This window comes from Phaseolus vulgaris, chromosome 5 (genome assembly GCF_051622355.1).
Source record: "Phaseolus vulgaris cultivar YP4 chromosome 5, ASM5162235v1, whole genome shotgun sequence".
NCBI lineage: Eukaryota > Viridiplantae > Streptophyta > Magnoliopsida > Fabales > Fabaceae > Phaseolus > Phaseolus vulgaris.
In genome coordinates, this window is record NC_143502.1 from 31,846,564 (window position 1) to 31,874,121 (window position 27,558).

At 31.0% G+C, this 27,558-nt stretch overlaps 1 pseudogene; it reads left to right on the plus strand.

Moving 5' to 3' along the window:
• Window positions 1-4,041: 4,041 nt before the first annotated feature.
• Window positions 4,042-26,209, plus strand: LOC137834283 (uncharacterized; annotated as a pseudogene).
• Window positions 26,210-27,558: the final 1,349 nt, after the last annotated feature.

Here is a 27,558-nt window from a genome sequence, read left to right on the forward strand (position 1 = left end):
CTTTATTATGCAACCTGACTTTTAAAAGTCAAACCACAAGTTTATTAATCGCAATGCTGGAAGTAGAATTGTTTGCACGTTTTACAGTTTCGATTTTTTATAGGCTTAATCTCTTCTGTACGAAACCTGACATGCTTAACTTCGTTTTTGTCATTCATTGAACATTTTTAAACTTAAGTTTTTTGTCATTACAGTTTGGAACGTTTTTGTCACAATACAAGACAAAGATGTAAAATACTTTATCATTTTCTTTCATATTTTTTTGTACTACAGTTTAATGTAATTTATATTAATCATGCTTAATGTTTGTTGCTATCTTTCAGGGTGATAGAATTCATGTTTCCGTTAGAAGAACTCTAATTTATAAATTTCAAAATGATATTTTTGAGGATAAAGTTTATTCCTTCAATTTCTTTAGTGTGTCTACTAATACAGGATCTTATGGCACTACCTGTCACCAATACAAAATAAATTTTCAGTTTGGAACCAAAGTAACCTGTGTTGGTAATGATCTGGTCTCATGTCCAAAACCTCATTACACACCAATTTTTGTGTTAAAGGCGTCTGGTTTTGATACGGACTACTTAGTCGGTTAGTAATATTCTTTTACTTGAACAAATTTCTTTCGACATTTTTTTAAATGAATATGTTTTTACAGATGTTATTGGAATATTAACTGGTGTGGGAACTGAAAGAGAGCTGAATAGATCAAGTTCAACAACTAAGTTAAATGCGATTTCTATTGAAGCTGATGGGTAAGCTAATATTTTGTACCATAACGAATCCAAAATATTTTTTCTTACAATTGTAATTTTAACTTACAACAGCTACCGCATTGAGTGTACTTTATTTGGTAACTATGTTGATGAGCTCAATACATTTATATCATCTGGAGATGTGGAAAATATTGTCATCAGAGTGCACTTTGCTAAAGTAAAAATTTTCCAGGGTATGTGAAGTGATGAATTTCTAATTTATTTAAATTTTTTTATTGCTATTTTATTTACATGATATTTGTTATAAAACAATGCATTATATTTTAATGCAAACAAGGTTTTTCTACAAAATTGCTTGGACTGTACGAAAATAATATATAATGATAAGTCCAAAGATGCAACCGAACTCAAGAAAATGTTAGTTTAATATATTATTTTTCGATAATTAAAATGTATGAACCTTTCTAACCACAACTTTTACATGTGTAGGATGATTGAAAGTACAGATTCTCCTACACAGGGACTCAGTCAATTGTGTGATTCTGGAAAACAGAATGTTGAGGATGAATTCATCAGCTTCATTCATAGAAATACTATTCAAGGCCTGAAAGATTGCAAAAAGGTATTACTAATGTTTTTTAACAGATTTTTGAAATGGATTATTAATATTTTAAGATTATTTTTTTTTCTTTTTACAGGAAAGCACTTTTGTTATCTTAGCTACAATAAAACATATTGTAGCTGATGACGATTGGTGGTACACAACTTGCTTATGCGGTAAAGCTGTTTACCCTGATTCTAAAATGTTTTTTTGTGAGAAATGTAACAAACATGTTATCAAAGTCCAACAGAGGTAGTGTTTGTACTTTCCTGAATTTATTTTTAATTACATATTACATATTTCTTAATACTTATTACTTATTATATTATTATATTAATTATTTTTTATTAATTTTAATTATTAATTTGTTAATAATTAACTATTAATTATATTCGTTAAATTATAGATAGAATTTGTAAACCTTTATGTATTTTATATTTCAGGTATAAGCTGAAGCTGCGAGTGATTGATGAAACGAATTCCACGACTTTCGTTCTATTTGACAGGGATGCCACTACACTGATCAATAAATCTTGCGCCGAATTATTTGAAAGTCATGATAAGGTAAATTATCGAACCATGCATATGTTTATTTATGCATATAAGAAAAGGTTATTATATTAATTGATTTTTTTTTTAATATTTAGAACGTTGATTCTGGTGTACTACCAAAAGACTTTGATCTTTTGATTGACAAAGTTGTGTTGTTTAAAGTTGGTTGTGTTAAATATCAATATCTTAGGTTTGACCAATCATTCCGTGTCAAAAAAGTTTGTATTGATGATAGTACTATACAAAGGTTTTGTGAAGGTCGTGTTGAAAATGTGGTATGTTTCCTAATTTTAGTGTATTATTACTTACATTTTACCCTTAAATTCATTATTTATACTATTCTTACTTAATTTAATTTAGTTATCATTTTGTGAAGGAACTTCATTCTCAGAAGAAAAGACTGTGTACTGTTAAAGATGTCCAACATAATGAGTCTTTTGTACCACTTTCTTAGGTAATTATCATTTGAAGTATTAACTTAAAAAAATAATAATTTACTCTTACTAATATGTTTTGTTATCATCGCAGGATTTATTTAATAAATTTTCCACTGAAGCTGCTGATTTGCAATCTAAAACTATTGATTTAGGCAGTGATAGTGTCTTAGGTACTGCTACTGAATTGGTTGCTCCACGGGTTACAACAGATTTTGCTTCACCTGCTCACACACCTGATGATGATATCCCACTGAGGATATTAAGAAAAAATATCAAGATCGAAAAGGGAGTAGTATAATTTCATACTGTTTCTCTAATGTTTTGTAACTTGAATGATCTATTTTCATGTCTTTTTTCTTTAATTTCTATATAGAACATATTATGATGTATTAGTACAATTATATTTTTAAATCGCTTTATGTAATATTGTTGGTTTCATATGTTGACATTATGTTTGAGGTACGTACTGACTTTATAATTCATTTTGACATTATATTTTGTTCTTTCATGAAATCTCATAATCGTAATGGTAAGTGCCTCAACTTTTACTTTTTCTTTAATTCATAAATTTATATAGAATTATATATTATTCTATTAATTATAATTTGTGTTTTTTTTGTGAAGGTTATTGAAATATTTTTTTCCTTTCCCAGGTATTGTTTTCCTTTATTACAGGTATTGTTTTTTCGTCAATTCATTTTTTATAGATAATACCTTAGTATGTGATAAAAAAGAAATCTTTGTGTAATGCTATGTTTGTCCTTACGAGAAAGATTTTTAAAAAAAATAAATAAATTTCCCTTACACTCAACCCCTAAGAATTCAAACGGATATAGAGGATAACATTAACTACGTGTTAGAGCAATTAATGCATCACTTCATTTTTTATTTTTTATTTTTGCATAAACTGTCCCTTCTGTATCATTTACACTTTTTTCAAAGTATTCATTTCATCTTCCAAGATTAATTAATTAAAAATTATGGATAGAAGTAATAATTACAGAAGTTAAAAGTATTATATTTTAAATTCAATATGAAATTATATTTTAAATTTTAAATTTTAATTACAGGTAGGTTATTTAATGTTGGAGGTTAGGGTTTAAGTATTTAATTTAAATATATGTATATATATATAATATAATATATTAATAATAATATATAACATATGGACAAATTATAATACAGTTTTATGTTCACTATTTTAATTTATTATTATATAATGCTAATTAATTATACGTGTCATTAATATTCATTTTATTTATCTATGAAAATAGTTGTATTTTTTATTAATTATTATTTGTTAATTTGTTAATAACTTATTTAAACTGAAAAAATCCTGTTGTATAAGGCAATGGAAAATGGAAACGTCAAAGAATAATTACAGATAACAACTCACCTACTATGCTTTTTATAGTTTTGTCTTTTCGTATTTATTTTTCTTTACTTTAATATTATTTATTTATTAATTATTATTATTATTTCTTAATTTATTTTACTATCATTATTGGATTTTAATTATGTTTTTTATTATTTAATATAGGAACTGAAAAGACATGTTGCTTCAGAGAAAACTTAACGTAGATTTGTAACTGAAAATGTATGATTGCTATATATAAGTAACGTAGGGCTTTTTATTACTCACAAACCTATTGCTATCTTCTTTGTAACTTCTTAAATTAGTCTTCTCTACTTCTTCCCTACTTCCATCATCCTCATCTTTCTTTTTCTCATTGTCATGGCTGTCATTTCTGAAGAGATCGTAAAACTTTCTGCTAGAGGTTTGTTTACAACAGTTAACATTCGTGGGGAGGTATGTTTTTTTTTTCTTCAGAAATTTCTTACTTTTCATAGTTTTTTCAGTTCTTTGAGTATTTTTATGGTTTTAAAATGGATAGAATGGACACGTGGATTGTGCATTCGCCATCGAATTTGAAAATGAACTGGATGAGGAATGGACCCTCAATGACAGTCAAGGCAATATTCATATAGTTTATTATAACAAAGATATACTTTGTCCCCAAATTTTGTATGGATGGTCCAGTCTGAGTGATTTTTATGGGTTTAAAGGTCACTATAGTATATTGTTTTGTTACGTGGGTAATAACTCCTTCAATATAATTGTTTTTATTGGGGAGTTATGTGAAATGGTTATAAGAAATTTTCTGAAGGATGTTCAAGGGAGGGTGCCGCTCAACAATTGGCCTTTTATACATTTTGGCTTAAAGTTGAGTTCAAAACAGGTCTTTGGAGGATATGTGGTTAGTTTAGCATCCTTTCTTTTTAAATGGTTATTAATATATTCTATTTCTTTTATTAACTAATTATTAACTAATAATTCCGTTATTGTTTAAGGATCTGCCTTCTCTTTTTGCTGAATATGTTCGTAGAGGGAAGTTCAAGAAGGTTACTCTACATGGATGGCTACAAGATGTGGAATGCAACGTTTTCAAGTCCAGGTTTCCTTCGAGAAGCGTTACACTCTATAGCGGGTGGAAACAATTTTGTCGTCTTCATTCTATTTGTGAAGATGACAAAATTATATTTGAATATTATAACAAGAAGCCCTCTTCTGATATCAAGGTTATACGACTGATGACGAGTCACTACAAAAGACTTAGTGCTTAGGATAATCAGTTATTATTTTGAACTATATTAGTTTGTTTAAGTTAATTTATTTTGCAAGTATTGTTTCGTTTTGTTGGGAAGCATCCAGTTTCCACTTTGAGGAAACAAGAACAATTTATTTTGTTTACTCTTTATTTTTATTTTATTGTGGTTATGTTTAATTAGCTCATTTTATTTCTTTGTATTTATTGTTTAGGGTTCCAATATTTTCAATATGTATACATACTGCTTTTAATTTTTCATTTCTTATCTGGCATATTAATAATGCGTTGGCATTTCTAAATATGCTTAACGCTATAAGAATTGCCAGTATATTAAAAAAATTATAAGCCTGTTTTAGATTGTGGAATGCATGTATATTAATTTGATTTTCTATACATTGTTTATGTTTATGTTTATATTGTTTATGATCAATTATTAATTAATTAGTTATTGATGTATTAACTATTTTTTTTTATCTTGAAACCTTTTGATGTACATATGTTTGTTTTTTGTATCATTTTTCTAATTTTTATGAGTACTATTTTATTTTAAAAATCTTTATTATATATTTCTTGAGGTGAGTTCATAGTTCAATATGAATTTGCTTACAATCTGTTTCTGGAGGAAACACACATTTTTTTATTTATTTGACTTGGTATAATCTAATGAATTATACTTTTAATTGCAGTAATTATTGTGGAGTATTTTTTGCAAGTTGAACTTAAAGAAGGAAGTTGGACTTTAATACTTTATTTTTCATGTATATATCTTATGGAAACATAGTATTAGAAAGAGTTTTATTTAATTTAAATTAGTTTAAATTATTGTAATGTATTGTAATTTACAAGTTATGGAAAAAAATTATTCTTTAACTTTTACATATAATTTGTGGGTCGTTAACATTGTAAATTTGTGTAATTTTAATGTTAATTTTTTTTTTATATTTAATTTAATTAAATTAAATTTCAACTCCTCAATTTATCTATTTTTATATTCTTTAATTTTATAATTTTTATATTTAGCCAGACTTATTATAATTTTAAAGTGCAATAAAAAAAAGTTAAAATGTTGAATAACATAAAAACATTGTTAAGAAGAATTAAAGTAGCCCAAGAAAGGACATTTAAATTATTTTCAAATAAAATAAAATTGTATAAAATAATATTTAAGACATCGAGAACTTTCAGGTAATCATTACTTCCACACTGAGTACAAATTTCGAAGTTAAATTAAAAAGAAAAAAAAATTAAAAAAAACTAATATTAGTGCAAATTCAAAATAACTTAATAACACAATTTTCACAGTAGATCATTAACAAATGACTGAGGAAGTTTCTGGAAAAGCACATAAAGTTGGGTGTGCTAATATTAGTTCAAACTCATTTTCCCTTTATCATGTTCATCTTCTTCGGCATTCATAAGCCAACTGATATCTATTTGTTACAGTTTAGAACAACATCTTCTTTTTGTCCAGTATATCAGATACCAGATCTACCAGATTGTTTACTCTGTTTCTGCTTGATTCTGGGAGATACAACTGAAACGCTATAGAATGGAAAAGGTAATTAAAGCTTGGATCTTTTTTCATTCCTACCATAAATATTAATTAAAGGTGCATGCATTTCATAGAAAAAATGTTGTTCTAATAATATTTCTCTATCTTAAGCTTTAAGACATAAAAATTGTTTCTCTTCTACTGTGATTTCCCAATATAGAACTTGGTAACCATACGCACTGTGGAGGTATCCATGGAATGGAAAAGGTAATTAAAGTTTGGATCTTTTTCATTCTGAGCATAAATATAGATAAAAGTTTCCACTTTTTAAATGTTTTTAGTTCACAGATTTAAGGTATATACATTTCATAACAAAAATGGGCTTATAATAATAATTTTATTTACCATTTTTTTCATTTATATTTTTTTTCTTTGATTTGTGTTTTACTTAAATTAGTAAATACAGAATGAGCATATCTGTTTTAGTCAATTTATTTTGGCGGTATACATATATTACATGTTCTTGCATGCTGTGTATTATTTCAGATATATCCAATGCAAGGATTCCTTTTTTTTTGTTAAACAGAAAAGCTGTTATGCAATGGTGCAAAAGAAAGTTACCCAAAGTTCCTTTTTTTTTTTTTGCTTATTATGGTTGTCAGAACATCCTCTATTTTTTTAAATTGACGTACTTTATGCTTCTGTTTTTGGAGGTTACTTTGTTCTTCTATGGTTTAAGAGATGATTGTTTCTAGATAAATGTCGGTCCAAATATATTACTATATTTAATATTTACTATATATATATTATTATATATACAATCTGATAAGTTTATTCCCTGCAGTTTTGCTCTTTCAAAAAGTCAACCAACAATTCATTAATGACAATGCTTAAAGTAGAACGTTGTTCTTTTGGACTAGAACATGAATTTGTTTTCATATCTTAAAAATTAAGTTCCCCTTTTTCACAGCAACTTCTAGACATGCATTGCATGAGCTTTCTTCATTGAACATTGATACTACCTAAATGTGTAAATGTTTTTATTGTTGTTATTATTTGATTATTTTAATTACATTACATTTCGAAGTTTGTTTGTTTATTATGCAAAATAAAGAAAAATGTTGCAAGTGTTATCCCTTTTCAAAGGTAAATTTTTGGTTGAACATTTTTAAGTATTAAATATCATTATTATATCATTATTATTATATAAAAATATTACACATTTTTATTTTTTCAATATTTTAATATTTAATTAATAACTGCATTATGTCAAAGTAATAACATATAAGGAAGTCCCGTTCCTAACCATGTACCATCAAAATTGGCGCCAAAACAAACAGCCAAAACAAAGCTAAAGTGAACAATATATTGTACACACTTACTCGTGAAAACAGTACATACTTTTATGGCTGAAAATATTTGTTCTTACTACAATACTCCCTGAAGTTCAGTCATTCAGCTTTCAATAGTTATGGAGCAACTAAAGCAAAATATTAATAGAAGAAATAGGATTGTTAGCCTTTCTCAAACAAATTCTAATGTATTAGGTACAGGAACTACAACGTATATTTATATTTTTAAGTGTTATATGTTGAATCAAGTGTGTTCAAACTTTGAAGAATCCAAATCCTTTGAGTTTGATGGAAGGCTGGATGTGCTTGATGTTGTTGAGGTGCTTTAGAATAGGATCTGGGGTAGATTATCTATGTAAATGCACTCTTGATTGAATCCAAAGCTTAAGCATTTTCAAACCTTTTGAATTGAAAGTGTTTTTCAAACTAAGTGAAAAATAAACTGTTGTTCTGTCGAAACAATCGATTGTTTTACTCTTAGGTGTTTTGAAAAAGGTTGAAAACTATTTTTGGTGATTGACTTGCTGTCAAACCAAAACAACCGATTGATTCACACATTCAACCGATTGTTTGTTTTCAAATCATAACAGAAAACTGTTTTGTGTGTTGACTGAGCTTTAAATGTTTTTGTAACTGAATGCGTTCCTGTTTTAAATGCTTTGACCATTCTTTGAAAGCTATAAAGAGTTTGTTCATCTTTTGTAACAAACAAGAACTCAGATTTAATCATAGAAAAACATATTTGAGTTTTTCACTGTTTTTGCTTTCAAGAGTTAAAAAATTGCTTTGAGCTTGCTTTGATCAAGAGAGAATGGAATAGGATTTCATTTGTATTGATTTCAGATCATTCTGTAACAAGTGTAATCCTTCTGTACTTTGTGTAAACTCTGGTGTGATAGGCCAAGAAGTGTTGTGTGCTCTTGAGGTTGTGAAGATCAACATTCTTGTTGGTGTATGTGTTGAGCCAAAGGAAGTGTGTTTCTTGAGGGGATCAAGGTCACTTCTTTGGTGGTGTGTGTAAGTAATTTATGTTTGGTTACTTAGTGGATTCCCTAGTGGTTTCTGGGAAAACTGGATGTAGCTCTTGGTTTAAGAGTGAACCAGTATAAACTGTGTGTGCAATCTCTCTCTCCCTTAAACTCTTTAATTTTAGTTTGTATTTTTGTCAACTGGTATAAACAACCGATTGTTTCTGCGAAACAACTGATTGTTTTTCTGGTGTTGTATTAAATTGCTTTATGTTTTTGGCAAACTGAATTCTAAATCAAGTTTTCTCAAAGGAATTTCATTCTAGACTAAAAAGTTTGCGAAAACCCTCTTTAAACCATTCACCCCCCCCTCTAGTTTAAAGCCATACATTATAACAATATATACATACATATAGATATACATATATATATTTAAAAATTTGGTTCAAAAAACAATTTCATAGTCTATTATGATGTAAGAATATATAATGAACTTTAATCACAATTTATGGTAAAAATATATAAAAAATAAATGGTATGTTATATTCTTAATAGATTTAGTGTCTGCTTATGATTTGACCTATTGTTTTACATGGGTTTTATTTTCCAGAGAATGAAAATCCAAACACAACATGCATATCTGAATCCAACAATGGTAAGCATAACTTTAAGTATATTGTTTACTTAAAAGTACTGTATGTTATTTATTTATGATTTTATTTGTAATTTGTTTTTTTTTTTAGTTCTCGCCACTGATAAGGGAAAATATGCCAGAAGAAAAAGAAAAAATATATTGTATGAACTGCAGAGCGGAAAAGTAAAAAATCAGGTAGTGAACATAATTACCTTTTTTTTATCATTAATAATACTACATGTCAAAATTTATCCATGTATTTTTATTTTGAAACATGTTAATCCAAATGGAATACACTTAACTCATATAATTCTATGAACTTAATTTTAATGTTATGTAATTGTTTTATTATATATATTTAAAAATTAGGTTCATAAAAGAAGTTAATAATCAGTTATGATGTAAAAGTGAATGAACTCTCAACACAATATATGGTAAAAATATATAGAAAATAGATGCTATGTTATAGTTTTTAACAACTTATTATTTTACATGGGTTTTATTTTTCAGAGAATGAAAATCCAAACACAACATGCATATCTGAATCCAACAATGTTAAGCATAACTTTAAGAATATTTTTTACTTCAAAAGTATTGTATCTTATTTATATATAATCTCTTTGTAATTTTTTTTTTAGTTCTCGATGCTGATAATGGAAAATATGTCAGAAGAAAAAGAAGAAATATATTATATGAATTGCGCAATAAAGAAGTTAAAACAACAGGTAGTGAAACCTAAATATATATATATATATATATATATATTTAAAATAGAATTAACATTATTTTTCAATTGATATAGAATGTGTAAAACCAATTCAAATTAGTTTTCAATTGATATCAAATTTGTCATTCGTTTACCTTATTTATCACTCATTTTGACTTTTTGTTGTAGGTGGAAGTACTCCTAACTCATGTCAAGATCTTGGTTCTCTAGCATCACGAATTATGATAACAAATATCGTGTTTAAGGTTACTCCCAACAATCAATTAATGCATTCAACAACCAAAGTATTGTCATCAATGAGTACTGTAAGTAATGTAGAACTGCTTCAAGGTCAGTGAAAACGTATTATAAATTATATTCATTACAATTTAGACTAATACTACATACTACATCAATAAACATTTTAGTTTTATATATATTGTTTTTGTGGAATCATTTTTTTTTGTTTATATTAATCAGATGTTGCCAAATCTGCAAGGGCGGAGGGGGAAAACTTCATTTATGATCAGCGAGAAAAGGTTGATAAAAAAAGAGGTAGTAACAATGACATTTTATTTCATTTAACTCTCGCAGTATGTCATTCAATGAAATTTCTAATTATAGTACTAAAGTCAACTCTTATGCCTCATTTATTTTTTTGTATGTCAAACTATTGTGAACTCAAGTAAGCAATTTTTGTGTCAAACTTCTCAAATAAAAGCATAAATGATTCTGTCTCTGTAAACCTGACTCCTGACAATGAATTCAACACCATGCATTCAATTACAAAAGTATCAATTGGTACAGTTATTAATGAAGAATTTGGGCTTACAATGCAAGTTCATGGTTCGTTCTTAATGGATAATTCACATGGTTTGATTACAATTATAGTATTATTACAAATATACTCACAATTTAGATTTATTAAGTATAGTACTAATTTATGTTTTACTATATTTTTTCTTAATCAGTTGAAATTATTAAGTAGTAATAATTATCATATATATATATATATATATATATATATATATATATATGGTTCAAACACACTGAAATGTTAAAGTTCTTCAAATCATTGTTGAAAGATTAACTTTAATGTAAAAGAATTTATAAGTTCTTATTGTTGGGTTTAATAGTGCCAAAGTTCAAGAGGGGGGGTGAATTGACCTTTTAAAACTTTCTCGCAGAAACAGTGTTTAACACAGTTTTACAGAAAATAAATCGATTTATGTGAAAATGAACAGATTTATTTCAGCACTGTTTTTGTTTGAAAAGCTTTTAATTCAGCAAGGTTAATCACAAGATTATGCAGTGAGAATTTCCAGATGCACACACACAGATATCAGATTTGAAAAACAGTGAAACACAAAACAGCAAGCTTCAATTTCAAGCAAGTGATTAAGGTTCAATTGATAGCATGCTAATTAATTGAGTGACCTTTGCAAACAACCTGTTCCAGTGGCTTTTAACAGACTATGAGTGTTCTTCTTGATGTCAAGCAATTTTCCAGAAATTAAGAACAATGAATCACAGAACAGCAAGCTTCAACTTTAAGCAATTGTTTAAGGTTCAATTAATAGCTTTGACAGTTTCTTGAGCAACCTATCACAGTCAATCTGTTCCAATGGCTTTTAGCAGATTATATATGTTCTTATCAGATTCAAACAACTTTTTCAGAAATCAAGAACAGTATGCACAGTGCCCAGAATGAACAGATTTATTTTCAATTGAACAGATTTATTTCTTTGTTGTTTTATCAATTATGCAGAAACGAAATTGCAGAGAGTGAGAGAGAATGAACACAAGCAGTTATACTGGTTCACTCAACTGAGCTACATCCAGTCTTCACCAACAACAGGTGGAAATCACTAAAACACAGTACAACCAAGTACAATTCCCACTGTTCTTGAAACCTACAAGAACTTAGGTACTCTTGCTGAAAAAACCTATTTCAGCACACACACACCCACTCTTCAAGAACACCTATCAAGAAGAGTGTTCAACCAAACTATTACAAGAAATGAGAAGTGAAACGACTACACCTGATTGAGGATACAAAGATCTGCCTTAAACCAGTAGGCAAGATTGCTAGAACAGTAGCAGCACCTCACACCAAGCTTTTGGAACCAAACCAAGAACAAGCACTTTGTGATTTTTGAAATCTTTGAAGAACAAATGCTAATCCTTTGTAAACACTTAACTCTCTGCTGTCAAAACTTGTTTTTGCAAATGTATGAACTGTTATTAAGCTCAGAAACAAGTTTTCATTTTATAGAAAACCAACTTAAAACAGATTTTTGAAAAATAGTTAAAGCTGTTATAAAATGAACAGATTGAAAATAAAAAGAACAGATTTATTTTCAAAAGCAGTTAGAGAATTTGTTAAGTGAGGAGACTTAGTCAACCATTCTGGTGCTGAGATAAAAACTGAAAAACGTTTAAGCTTGACATGGCACCAGAGACAAAAAGAATCTATTCATTTACAGATGAACAGATTTATTTTTTCAAAACGAAAACAGAGAAAGTTTAACTATTTAAAACTCAGTCGTTTTGAAAAGAAGAAGACTTAGTCAAAATACCTGATGCACAAAATCTAATTTTTACAAGACTTAGCCAAGGCATCAGTGTAAAAATGAATTTGTTTATTTAGAAAAGAACAGATTTATTTTTATGCAGTAAACGTGTTTTTTGTAAAACATGTGAAAAACAGTTTAAGAAAACTTATGCTTGTTCTTATCACATGGCCAGTGGTTATGAGGTGAGTTACTCAGCAAAAAGCCCACTCTTAGACAACCTCTAAGCACTACCTAAGACACACTTAAAGCAAAGCAAAATACAAATGAAATGTACATATAAGACTTCATCAAACACTCCATATAAGTCTTCATCAAACACAACTTGAAGGGGCAGCAACCATCTTCAACAATCTCCCCCTGTTTGATGGAGACAAATCCCCATAGCTAACCTCGTAGCTTTGTTGCTTTAAGCACTTGCACTGCACCAGATTTTAAACCAGAATTGCACCTGCACTGCACCAGATTTTAAACCAGAAAAAAACAGCAGTATTGCATAGCATAAGACATGGTTTTAAGGTGCAGAATTAACTCCCTGTTTCAGCTAGCTTCACCTAGCATGGTGAGCTATTTTTCTCCCCCTTTGGATTCATCAAACAAAATATAAGCATAGGGAATAAAGGGATATAAAGCAGAAACCATAATCATAATAGTTCAGAAACAGAAAACCAAACTGTTCAGCATTACAGAAACTTGAAAACTGATAAAGAAAGCATTAAAAGCAGAAAACTACTGATCCTTGTAGTAAAGCTCTGCAAGTTGTGCCTGAACCCCTTCAATCTGATCATCAAGGTGTTGAAACCTTGCATGAGTAGTCTCAAAGTGTGCCCTTTGTTCTGCAGACATTACATCAAGACGATACAGCACTTGCCTCTCAAACATAGACATTGGTTCTCCACGGTATTCTGGACCTTGATAGGCAACTATGACATTTGCAGCAACTTCCTCATGTTCAGATTGGGTAGCAGGTGAGTCATCATCCATAGGAACAACTTCATCCTCATCCTCATGTTCTGCTTTCGGGTCCTTCTCCTTGAGAACCACCCACTTGTCTTCAATTTTGTGAAAACCCATTTTGGTGAGAGTTGAAGTATCAATCTCACTTACAGCTTTGATAGGGTCATTTCTCTCATTTGTAACATCAACACCAAAGTAATCAATTAATTTGGAAACAAGAATAGCATAGGGAAATCGGTAATCAGCCAACCTTTTTGACTTGAGCATGTGTTCATTGACAATGAACACCCAGTTTACCTTAATCTGGTTCATGATGCAATATAGGAGAATGAGATCCTCTTCATGTAAGACAGCATGGTTTGTCCCTCTTGGAATCAGTTGTCATGCTATGATGTATGCAACTAGACGTGGAGTGAGGTTCAAATGCCCTGCATGGAACCTGTTTATACTCTCTGTAGGATTCCTCATGCAACTCTTATAATATTGCAGCTTGTTGAATTCTGAGATTCCACTGGTATTTCCCTTTCCTACTTTCAATCCAGCATATTTTATTCCAGCCACAGAGTTCCACACCTCACTTGTGATCTTCATCTTAATTCCTTTCACATAAGAGACAACATTCTTCCCATCCAATGTGAGGTTAGTATAAAACACCTTAACCAAGTCAGGATAAACATTACCTGTTAATTCCAACATCTTTTTCAGTTTCTGGTGCTTCAACACAGCCCTTGTTTCTACCAGTTTTTCAGATTTCAGCCAGTTGAAATCCAGCACTTTGGGTATGTTGATCTGCTTCCTGCTTGTCTCATGAATGTAGGCATTGATGCCTTCTTCATTTCCAGCGAACCATCCTTCTAACACACCTTGAAAGGTGGTTTGCTTCCCCTTACTTTTCTGTTTCTTGGAAGAAGAAGTCATGGTTGAACCTGAATTCTTTTCTTGGTTTCAAATAGTGAGAACAGAAAGAGAATGGCCAATGTGTGTAGCAAGTATTCACACAGATTTATAGCAGAATAAATGGATTGATATGGCAGTTATGAGTGGATATGCATGAAGATTTTATGCTCTAAATTTGTGCAGAGAATCTTTGAAAATATGCACCAAATATTTAGGGTCACGATGCATACACTCAAACTCTTATTGAGCACCCAAACCATCAAATCGGTTACATAACCATGACCAAAACCGTCAAAGGTACAGAGGTTAATGCCCACTAAGTCAGTCAAGCAGTCAAAGATCAGAAATTCTATTTCCTAGTCATCAATGCATATCAGTGCAGAAAATAAACACATTCAATTACGAATAAACAGATTTAATTTTTTACTGCTAGGCACAATTGACATTTATAATACCCAATTCATTAAGCAGAAAATTAAACCTATCTTTGGCTAATGGTTTTGTGAACAAATCAACAAGTTGTAAATCAGTACCAATGAACTTAATATCACATGTTCCATTAGATATGTGTTCCCTTAGAAAATGATGCCTTATTTCAATGTGTTTGGTTCTTGAATGCATGATAGGATTTTTGGTTAAGTTGATTGCACTTGTATTATCACACAGCAGAGGTATATGGTTAAGTAAGATACCAAAATCATTCAATTGTTGTCTTATCCATATAGTTTGAGCACAACAACTCCCTGCTGCAATGTATTCTGCTTCAGCAGTGGAAAGAGCTACACAAGCCTGCTTTTTGCATTGCCATGAGATCAAGCTTGATCCAAGCAAATGACATGTTCCACTTGTGCTCTTCCTATCAATTTTTTGCAACCTGCAAAATCTGAATCAGAATATCCAGTTAAACTTAATGAAATATTACATGGATACCACAAGCCAACTTCTTTAGTTCCTTGCAAATACTTCAAAATCCTTTTGACAACATTGTAGTGTGATTCTTTAGGAGCAGATTGAAACCTTGCACACATGCACACTGCAAACATTATATCTGGCCTGCTGGCAATGAGATACAGTAGTGATCCTATGAGTCCTCTGTATTTGGTTTCATCAACAGAAATTCCAGCTTCATCATGATCCAAATGACAGCTTGTTGAGAAGGGTGTGCTGATTGGTTTACACTTGTCCATTTCAAATTTCTTCAGCAAATCCTTGCAATACTTAGCTTGACTTAGGAAAATGCCATCCTTGAGTTGTTTGACCTGCAAGCCTAGAAAATAGTTCAACTCACCCATCATTGACATTTCAAACTCACTCTTCATGACTTTCACGAAAGCTTCACACAATTCTCCATTGTTTGATCCAAAAATGATGTCATCCACATATACTTGGACTAGAATTGAGTCATCTCCTTTCTTCTTAATGAACAAGGTCTTATCTGATGTGCCTCTGTCATAGCCTTGTGAGGTTAGAAAATCACTTAGCCTCTCATACCATTGCCTAGGAGCTTGCTTGAGTCCATAGAGAGCCTTTTGGAGTTTGAACACATATTCTGGATGTTGATGGTCTTCAAAACCTGGTGGTTGTGAGACAAATACTTCTTCATTTATATAGCCATTTAGAAAGGCACTTTTCACATCCATTTGAAATAGCTTGAACCCTTTGATGCAGGAGAAGGCAAGCAGCAGTCTAACAGCTTCTAACCGAGCCACTGGTGCATATGTCTCATCATAGTCTATCCCTTCTTCTTGATTGTACCCTTTAGCTACAAGCCTAGCCTTGTTTCTGGTGATCACTCCATGCTCATCCATCTTGTTTCTAAATACCCATTTTGTTCCAATTACATTCATCTCAGGTATTCTAGGAACAAGAGTCCATACCTCATTAAGAGCAAATTGATTCAGTTCCTCTTGCATAGCTAAAATCCAGTTGCTGTCCTTAAGAGCTTCTTTCAAATTCTTGGGTTCAACTTGAGATACAAAGGCCATTGCTTCACAGAAATTGTTCAAGGATTTTCTAGTTGACACTCCTTTCTCAATGTTTCCAATGACATTATCAAGGGTTAAGTCTCTTGGGGTTTTCCACTCTTTTGGCAAACCTGCAGCTGCAGTAGATTCTTGTATAGCATGTGTATTAGCAGTATCAAAATGAATCGATTCATTTTGATTTAAAACAGATTTAAATTCATTACTGTCAGGTTCATCAGCAGCAGTTTTAGATATGCTATGATCAGTTTCATCAAAAACAACATGCATTGATTCTTCTACTATAAGCAACCTTTTATTGAAGACTCTATATGCATGACCATTCAAAGCATAACCAATGTGCACACCTTCATCAGATTTAGCATCAAACTTACCAAGATTTTCTTTGCCATTATTCAATACAAAACATTTACACCCAAATACTCTAAGGTGGCTTACACTAGGTTTTCTGCCCTTATACAATTGATATGGGGTTTTCTTAAGAATTGGTCTTATTAAGGTCCTATTTAAGACATAACCTGCAGAATTTTTGCTAATCTCTTAAAGGCAGTGTAAGCATCATGTTTATGTGCAAGAAATAGAGTCCATGTAAATCTAGAGTAATCATCCATAACAACTAAAAACATACAAATTTCCAGCCAAGCTAGTGAATTTTTGTAAGATCTTCTATCATATGTTTGGAACAGCCATTGTCCAAGTACCATTGATTTTTCTTGCTTCCTATCTGCAAAACAGAGCAAAGATGATACAAATGGTACCCTTTACAGTATAGGGTCCAGCACAGATTAAAACCTTCTCTTTGGTAGCCATTTTGCTAAGTTCTTAGGCACAAGATGTTTTCTAGCAATGCAAGACCTAGATGTATGACCAGATTTCATGCAGTAAAAACAGGTTACATGAGATGCCTTTTTGCCACTGTTAAAAGCTGAAAAAACTGATTTTGCTGGAACAAAAAAACTTGAAAGCTTTTTGACATTGGTTGTATTTCCAGGGGTATAACCAAGTCCATTCTTATTGAAAACAACATTCTGTGATCCAAGGAGAGACTCAAGGTTTTCTCTTCCCTTGGTGAAATTAGAAAGGGTTTTCAGCAAATATTCTACTTGTTTTTCCAATCTTTTGCAGTTTTCACAGTTTTTAATAGAGGCATGCAAGCAAGTCAGTTCAAGGCTTACCAAATCTGTTTTGGCCTTATGCAATTCTTCCTCAAGTGTTTTTACTTTAGGTGCAAGCACATTATTTACCTTTTGCAGCTTATTACATATTACAGCTAGCCTATTGGCTTCATCATGTGTTTCCTTGAAGGCAGCAAGCAAATCATCATAGTTATCAGAATCAGCAGAAAAATTACTTATTGATTCAGAGCTTGACTCCTCATCCTTCATCATGAAACACAAATTGTTCTCCTCATCTTCTGTTGAAGAGCTGCTGGTTGAGGATACTTCATTTTCCTCCCATGAGATGTAGGCTCTTCTTCCCTTGTTCCTTTCAAATTTCTTGCTGGCAGATTTGTCCCTTGTTTGATTGTCTGGACAATCTGTTTTGATATGCCCTGTTTTGCCACATCCAAAGCAAGTATATTTAGAGGAATTTGAATCATTGGGTTTAGGATACCTTCTTTTCTGCTGGTTCCTATTTTTGCTTTTCTTCCTCAGGAATTTGCTGAATCTTTTTGTAAGAAGGCTGATTGTATCATCATCTTCAGCATCTTCTTTTTCTTCCTTGATCTCATTCAGTTCAGTTGCTTTCAGTGCAAGACCTTTGGGTTTTCTCTCTGTTGTTTCCTGCTCTTTAAGTCTTTTAAGCTCTAGCTCATGCTCCATCAGCTTTCCAAACAGTGCAGCAGTTCCCAACTTTGACAGATCACGGCTTTCAGAGATAGCTGTCACCTTTGGTTGCCAGCTTCTGTCGAGGCACTTCAATATCTTTATGTTGAGCTCCTCTCTGTCAAATTCTTCTCCCAAACCAGTGAGGTGATTCACAATATGGGTGAATCTTTTCTGCACATCAGCAATGCTCTCCTCGGGTTGCATTCTGAACAGCTCATATTCTTGGATGAGCGCATGTTTCCTTGACCTTTTCACATCTTCAGTACCCTCATGAGTCACTTCTAAGACTTCCCACATCTCCTTAGCTGACTTACATTGAGATATCCTGAAGAACTCATCCATTGTCAATGCAGAGGTTATGATGTTCTTGGCCACAAGATCATGTTGAGCCTTCCTCCTTTCGGTCTCATTCCATTCTGATCTTGGCTTTACCTTTTCTTCATCCTTGACAACCTGCATTGGCACATAAGGTCCATTGACCATAGCTTCCCAAATTAATGCATCAATGAATTCCATGAAAATTCTCATTCTAACTTTCCAAAATGCATAATTCATTCCATTGAACATAGGTGGTCTATTAACAGCAGAACCCTCAACAAAAAGCACATTAAACTCAGACATTATTACAAACAAACTTGATTAAAATACAAGTCCTAGCTCTTGATACCAATTGTTGGGTTTAATAGTGCCAAAGTTCAAGAGGGGGGGTGAATTGACCTTTTAAAACTTTCTCGCAGAAACAGTGTTTAACACAGTTTTACAGAAAATAAATCGATTTATGTGAAAACGAACATATTTATTTCAGCACTGTTTTTGTTTGAAAAGCTTTTAATTCAGCAAGGTTAATCACAAGATTATGCAGTGAGAATTTCCAGATGCACACACACAGATATCAGATTTGAAAAACAGTGAAACACAAAACAACAAGCTTCAATTTCAAGCAAGTGATTAAGGTTCAATTGATAGCATGCTAATTAATTGAGTGACCTTTGCAAACAACCTGTTCCAGTGGCTTTTAACAGACTATGAGTGTTCTTCTTGATGTCAAGCAATTTTCCAGAAATTAAGAACAATGAATCACAGAACAGCAAGCTTCAACTTTAAGCAATTGTTTAAGGTTCAATTAATAGCTTTGACAGTTTCTTGAGCAACCTATCACAATCAATCTGTTCCAATGGCTTTTAGCAGATTATATATGTTCTTATCAGATTCAAACAACTTTTTCAGAAATCAAGAACAGTATGCACAGTGCCCAGAATGAACAGATTTATTTTCAATTGAACAAATTTATTTCTTTGTTGTTTTATCAATTATGCAGAAACGAAATTGCAGAGAGTGAGAGAGAATGAACACAAGCAGTTATACTGGTTCACTCAACTGAGCTACATCCAGTCTTCACCAACAACAGGTGGAAATCACTAAAACACAGTACAACCAAGTACAATTCCCACTGTTCTTGAAACCTACAAGAACTTAGGTACTCTTGCTGAAAAAATCTATTTCAGCACACACACCCACTCTTCAAGAACACCTATCAAGAAGAGTGTTCAACCAAACTATTACAAGAAATGAGAAGTGAAACGACTACACCTGATTGAGGATACAAAGATCTGCCTTACACCAGTAGGCAAGATTGCTAGAACAGTAGCAGCACCTCACACCAAGCTTTTGGAACCAAACCAAGAACAAACACTTTGTGATTTTTGAAATCTTTGAAGAACAAATGCTAATCCTTTGTAAACACTTAACTCTCTGCTGTCAAAACTTGTTTTTGCAAATGTATGAACTGTTATTAAGCTCAGAAACAAGTTTTCATTTTATAGAAAACCAACTTAAAACAGATTTTTGAAAAATAGTTAAAGCTGTTATAAAATGAACAGATTGAAAATAAAAAGAACAGATTTATTTTCAAAAGCAGTTAGAGAATTTGTTAAGTGAGGAGACTTAGTCAACCATTCTGGTGCTGAGATAAAAACTGAAAAACGTTTAAGCTTGACATGGCACCAGAGACAAAAAGAATCTATTCATTTACAGATGAACAGATTTATTTTTTCAAAACGAAAACAGAGAAAGTTTAACTATATAAAACTCAGTCGTTTTGAAAAGAAGAAGACTTAGTCAAAATACCTGATGCACAAAATCTAATTTTTACAAGACTTAGCCAAGGCATCAGTGTAAAAATGAATTTGTTTATTTAGAAAAGAACAGATTTATTTTTATGCAGTAAACGTGTTTTTTGTAAAACATGTGAAAAACAATTTAAGAAAACTTATGCTTGTTCTTATCACATGGCCAGTGGTTATGAGGTGAGTTACTCAGCAAAAAAGCCCACTCTTAGACAACCTCTAAGCACTACCTAAGACACACTTAAAGCAAAGCAAAATACAAATGAAATGTACATATAAGACTTCATCAAACACTACATATAAGTCTTCATCAAACACAACTTGAAGGGGCAGCAACCATCTTCAACACTTATGTACTGATGTTGATTGATTTATCTTATTCTATCACTCATTGAAATTTTTTGTTGTAGGTCAAAGTACTCTTAAATCAAGTTAGGATTTTGCTTCTCAGACATCTGGAATTACAGGCTCAAATTTCCCTTTTTCTCACAACCTTACTCCTAACAATGACTTAAACATGATGCATTCTACTACCAAAGGAATGTCATCAATGCAAACAATTACTCATGGAGACATTAGCCTCACTCAACATCCTCATGGTTAGTTTACAATCCATTATTCGTTCTATATGATTACAATATATAGAAATAACACATTAGAAATTTATTTCTTTATTTTTTTTGGGAAACTATTTTTTTTGTTTGTATTTGTGCACATTTTGGGAAAGATGCAAAAGGGTGATCAAGCTAGAGGTAGTAGAAATATAAACTGAATGAAAATTAATTTAATGAAAGACACACCTTTTTAACCTAAATCATTGTGTTTCTCAATCAGTGACCCCTAAGAATCATTTGAACGTCATGGATGCAACTTCTCAATCTTTGTCATGTTTACAAACAATCTGTACTACCCCTAAATTTCAAGGTTAGTTCAGGAAACCATTGTAAATTATTTTTCGTTATTCTTTTATGACAATTAAATTTCAAAATCATATTGATGTTTTAGTACTACTTAATTGCTGCTTTGGAACATATTTTGTCCAGGTAATTCAGTTGCAGGGAGTGTAAGGTATGTATTTAGTAACACATTAAACTTACATAACAAGTCTGGTACATACAATGTTCAAATCCTTGAATCAGTGACTCAGAGATTGAATTTGACGAAGATGTCCAAAATGAAGAAACTAATGGTACTAAAAATTGTTAATTTATAATTTTATTTTATTTTTAATAACTCTAACTTCTTCACTTCTTCATGCAAACTAAATCCATTTATCTCAGAAAAGTAATATATCACCTTTCTTAATTTTTTGAAAATAGATACTGTTGAATTTGGACAACCTACTATTCAATGTGAATACTGCTTGGGCGAGGTCTGGTATGAAGAAAGATCTCAGAAATCTAAGACTTATGTTAACATTGATTTTTCTATTTGTTGTCAAAAGGGAAAAGTACAACTCCCTTTCTTACAAGAACCTCCTAAGTTGCTGTTAGAGTTATTAAATGGGCAAGATAGTCGAAGTCAACACAATCTACAAAATATTAGAAGTTACAATAGTATGTTTTCATTTACTTCAATTGGAGGGAATATTCAGTCTTTTATAAATGATGGATATGGACCTCCTCAATTTATTCTGCATGGACAAAACTATCATAGGATTGGAAGCTTGCTCCCCGATAGTGGATCAACTCCTAAGTTTGCACAACTTTACATATATGACACTCAAAATGAAGTGTCAAATAGATTATCTCACTTTGGGTATGTGTTATATTCAATTACTTTAATGATTTACTTTCTATTTACTGGATTAATTCAAAGATAATTTTTAATGATATATTTTTAAAAATTGCATGTAGGTCGAAAGTGAAAAATGTGAAGTTTGACAAATCCTTGATTGAAGATCTTACCAAGATGATTGATGACAACAATGTTTTGACAAAAAGTTTTAGAAGAGTAAGAGATTTTGTACATAATGATGTAAATTCAGATTTTGCATTGAGGTTATTTAGACACCGATACAAAGATCCAAGAGTGTACAATACCCCTACAACAGATGAGATAGCAGCATTAATTATGGGTGATATGAGCAACATGGATGTAAGGCGAGATATCATAGTGAAAAAAAGTTTAGGACAATTGTTTAGACTTCATGAAACACATACAACCTTTATTCCATTACAATATCCATTAATATTCCCCTTTGGAGAGGATGGGTATCAAGCACAGATTCCAATACGGAATTTTGGAAGTAAGAGCAGAGAACGTAAGAGAAGTCGTATTTCATTAAGAGAATTTATTGCATTTAGAATTCAAGAAAGAAATGTGGAGTTTGGGAATATAGTTCATTCACGTTGATTGTTTCAACAGTTTTTGGTTGATGCATATACAATGGTTGAAGCTCAAAGATTGTCGTTCATAAGGCTAAACCTAAAAATAATCCGTTGTGATATTTTGCAAGGTGTACAAGAAGCAATGAATCGAGGAGAAACAAATTCTTTTGCAATTGGAAAGCGTGTAGTTTTACCTGCATCTTTTACAGGAGGAATGAGGTATATGTTCAACAATTGCCAAGATGCTATGGCCATTTGCAAAACATTTGGATATCCTGATTTATTTATCACTATTACCTGCAATGTAAACTGGTCAGAAATACGTGACTTTGCTACTTCAAAAGGATTAACTGTTGTTGATAGGCCAGACATTGTTTGTAGAGTTTTCAAGATGAAATTGGATCAAATGATGATTGACTTCAAAAAAGATGACTATTTTGGCAAAGTTAATGCAGGTAATCCACATTAACCCATATTTAACAGTTTCTTTGTTATATTATTATCTATTACATTTTGAAGAATTTTTTTTATATTCTCATAGGTATGTACACTATGGAATTTCAAAAAAGTGGTTTACCTCATGCCCACATATTATTGTGGTTAGATGGAGATAAAAAGTTAAGAACTCCAACAGATATTGATGGAGTCATTTCTGCAGAATTATCGGATGCAATTTTATACCGTAAATTGTCAAAGGCAGTGGCAACCTACATGATACATGGCCCCTTGCGGGGTAAGTCGAATAAGTTCACCTTGCATGATTAATGGTAGATGTTCGAAATTTTACCCCAAGAAATTTAAACTGTTGACTACTATTGATGAGGATGGATATGCATGTTATAAACGTCAAGATAATGGAACATTAATTCTTAAAAATGGAATTAAGTTGGACAATAGAAATGTTGTGCCATATAGCCCATTGCTACTACTGAGGTACCAAGCCCATGTTAACACAAAATATTGCAACAAATCAAATTCAATAAAGTATTTGTTTAAATATGTGAACAAGGGTCCAGATAAAGCCAATTTGAAAATTACTACTGCTAATAAAAACTCTACAAAGACCCCAGTTATTGATTAAATTAAACAGTATTATGATTGTAGATACATATCCCCATGTGAAGCTGTGTGGAGAATATTTGCCTTTGATATTCATCATAGATGGTCTCCAGTTCAACGATTGACTTTTCATCTATTGTACTAGCAACCAATTCTCTTTAAAGACAATGAAGACATTGATGAAATATTGAACTTCAATGAACATAAAAGAACAATGTTTTTAGCTTGGTTTGAAGCTAATAAAATTTATCCATTGGGAAAAAATTTGACTTATTGTGAATACCCTAGATGTTTTGTTTGGATGGCAGACAAAAGAGAGTGGAAGCCAAGGAAAATTGGTGTTAGTATTGGAAGGTTAACATATATTCCTGCAGGGTCAGGGGAATTATATTATCTGAGGTTATTGTTGAATTATCAAAAGGGTTGTTGTAACTATGATAATATCAAAACTGTTAATGGTTTCATTCACAAAACATATAAAGAGGCATGTTATGCAATGGGGCTATTGGCAGATGATAAAGAGTTTATTGATGCAATTATAGAGTCCAGTGACCTTGCTTTAGGAAATCAGTTGAGAAGACTCTTTGTTACCCTTTTACTAATGAATACTATGTCTAGACCAGATGAAGTGTGGAACAAAACATGGAAGTTGTTATCAGATGACATTTTATACCAAAAAAGAAAGGAGTTTGTCCTACCAGGTATAAATTTTTTATTTCTTGGAAATTTATAATTTATAATTTATAATTACTGTATGACATATAATTTCTTTCCTAGGTCTTAGAATTGAAGATGCTCAAATACAAAACCTTTGTCTTCTACAAGTAGAAGAGTTATTAATTTCAAATGGTAAGTGTTTGAAAGATTTTCCAAGTCTGTCACAACCTATTCATTCAGATTCTTTTATTTATCAAAATAGATTCATTATTGATGAATTGAATTATGACAAAATAGAAATGTCTGAAATGCTTTGTTCTCTTTTTCAATCTCTTACTTCGAGCAAGTGGAAGTCTATGAGAATATAAAGACAGCAGTCCTGTCAGAGCTTGGTGGTTTTTTTTTTTCTTATATGGTTATGGAGGAACTGGAAAAACTTTCATGTGGAAAACTTTGTCCACTGCTATTAGATCAAAAGGGTCGATTGCGTTAAATGTAGCTTCTAGCAGTATAGCTTCTTTGTTACTTCCAGGAGGAAAAACAACTCATTCTACCTTTTGCATTCCTTTGTTAATAAATGAAGAGTCAACCTGCAATATTCCTCAAGGAAGTCTTAGGGCCAAATTGTTGATCAAAACTAAATTAATTATATGGGATGAAGCCCCAATGATTAATAGGTTATGTTTTGAAGCCCTGGATAGAACTTTAAGGGATGTCATGAGAGCTGAAAGTGAAGAAAATGCTCTTAAACCTTTTGGTGGTAAAGTAATTGTATTGGGAGGAGACTTTCATCAGATATTACCTATTGTAAAAAATGGATCAAAATATGACATTGTGAAGACAACAATAAATTACTCGAAGTTATGGAAACATTGCAAAATCTTAAAACTTACAGAGAATATGAGATTAAAGAGTCATACATCAATGCAAAGTCAAACAGAAATAAAAGAGTTTGTTGATTGGATACTTCACATTGGAGATGGAGATATGGAGTTAAATGAGTTGGGACAAGGAATCATTGAAATACCGGAAGAGAATTTAATTTTAGATGTTGAACAACCTTTACTGCAGTTGGTTGAGTTTGTTTATCCCTCCTACATAAACAATAGAATGTGTGGATCAAGTGAATGAATTCTTTTTATCATTAATACCAGGATCTGAAGTTACTTATTTAAGTTCAGACAGTCCTTGCAAATCTGAAAAACAAGAAAATGCTCAAGCTGAGTGGTTTACAACTGAATTTTTGAATGATATCAAATGCTCTGGAATTCCCAATCTTTGTGTTAAATTAAAAGTCGGAGTTCCAATAATGCTTCTAAGAAATATTGATCAAGCCAATGGACTTTGCAATGGAACAAGATTACAAGTAACTCACTTGGGGAAAAATGTTATTGGTGCCAAAGTTATTACTGGAAAAAATATAGGTGATGAAATATTTATTCTGAGAATGAACTTGACTCCTTCCGGAACAAGTTTTCCATTTTAGTTTCAAAGAAGGCAATTTCCAATATCTTTGTGTTTTGCCATGACAAGAAATAAAAGTCAAGGTCAAACTCTCAATAAAGTTGGTCTATATCTACCGCGTCCAGTGTTTACACAAGGACAGTTATATGTTGCTCTTTCCAGAGTAAAATCTAAGAAAGGGTTAAAGATATTGATTTTGGATGATAATGGTATTACCACTAATTTCACTACTAACGTGGTTTACAAAGAAATATTCGAAAATGTTTGAAGTATTTACTTACAACCTTATATATGAGGTATGAAAATTCTTTAATTAATTGAAAAATATTTTTATTTCTCATATCTTTTTTTTTTGTAATATATGAACAACAATTTAAGAACTAATATACGCTGTCTCTGATAGGTTTTGATCATTGCTTTTGTGTGACACAAATATTTATGGTCATCTTGAAAGTATGGTACGTATTCTTTATCAATTGTAGAATGTGTTAGATCCTATTCTGAAATACCTTTGTCAAAGTTTGTTAATTTCATTAATGTTTTAAAGGAATTCCTTATCGGAAGAAACAATTTTGTAACATTAAAGTTCATAAATGATGATTCTCTAAAGCACTTCATGAGGATGCTTCTCTGAAGCACTTCATAAGGATTATTCTCTTAAGCATTTGATGAGGTATTGCTTACTTAATTTATTAATTTACATAATTTATTCTTACTATTACAAATTTCGTGTATCAATTTGTGTACTTACTATCCCAGGATTGTTAATAAATTGTCAAATTAGGCTACAGACTGGATGATCATATCTCATTCAAGATATTAAGGACAAATATTAAGATTGATTGAAAATGAAGTATTTTTAATGATGAATTTTTATGTATTATTAGCACTAATTGGATAGTTTTAGGGTCTATTCGTTACTCTCTACATATTATTTAATTTCTATTAATATATTGATGATTTGTAGAATTACTCTTTAAAATTTCTTTGTATAATGTTTTGGTGTCATCACAGGACACAATGTTTCAGGTATGCTTAATATTGGAGTAAAAACAATTTCTTAGACTTCAATACATTTATATTATATATATATATATAATTTTTTATTATTATGTTATTTTAATCATTTTTTTATTTATAATTCATATAATAATTTTATATCTTGAATATTTTAGGTAAGTTATTTATTTCAAGAAACTTTACAGGTATGTATATTACCTTATACTTTCTTTAAATCACATGTACTAATTTGTAGAACTATTTCTCAAACAATTGTTAAATTGTTAAAGGAATGTAAAATTATTTTGTTTCGTAAAAATCTATTATTCATGATTATTTCATAACTTTTATTAATTTTTAGCGGTTTTACTATTTGGACAGTTTTAGTTTCTATTCGTTACTTAGTACATATTATTTAATTTCTATTGAGAACATATTGTGATTTATTAGGAGAATTATTCTTTAATATTTCTTTGTGTAATGTGTTGGTTTCATCATTGGACAAAATGTTTCAGGTATGCTTAATATTGGAGTTAAAATGTTACTTTAATCAGTTTTTTTATTTATAACTGATATAATAATATAATAAATTAATTTTCTGTAAATTTTAGGTAACAT